The sequence below is a fragment of the Sapajus apella genome, unplaced genomic scaffold (assembly GCF_009761245.1).
Source record: "Sapajus apella isolate SASKATOON/1434 unplaced genomic scaffold, GSC_monkey_1.0 scaffold172, whole genome shotgun sequence".
NCBI classification, from domain to species: domain Eukaryota; kingdom Metazoa; phylum Chordata; class Mammalia; order Primates; family Cebidae; genus Sapajus; species Sapajus apella.
The window spans coordinates 1,698,650-1,699,077 of record NW_022437112.1 but is presented as its reverse complement, the minus strand read 5'-3'; positions in this window follow the sequence as shown (position 1 = coordinate 1,699,077).

The following is a 428-nucleotide window of genomic DNA, read 5'->3' as shown; positions in this document are numbered from 1 at the left end:
GTAGAGAGAATAAATGAATGAATGAATGACACCCAAGATTCTGTCCTGCAAATGTGGAGGGAATGAATGAATGACACCCAGCATTCACTCCTGCAAATGAGGATGGAATGAATGAATGACACCCAGCATTCACTCCTAGAAATGATGACGGAATGAATGAATGACACCCAGCATTTACTCCCACAAATGTAAGGGAATGAAAGAATGACACCCAGAGATTCACTCCTGCAAATGTGGAGGAAATGAATGAATGAATGACACCCAGGATTCTGTCCTGCAAATGTGGAGGGAATGAATGACTGATACCCAGAGATTCACTCCCACAAATGTGGAGGGAATGAATGAATGACACCCAGAGATTCACTCCTGCAAATGTGGAGGGAATGAATGAATGACACCCAGAGATTCACTCCTGCAAATGTGAGGGA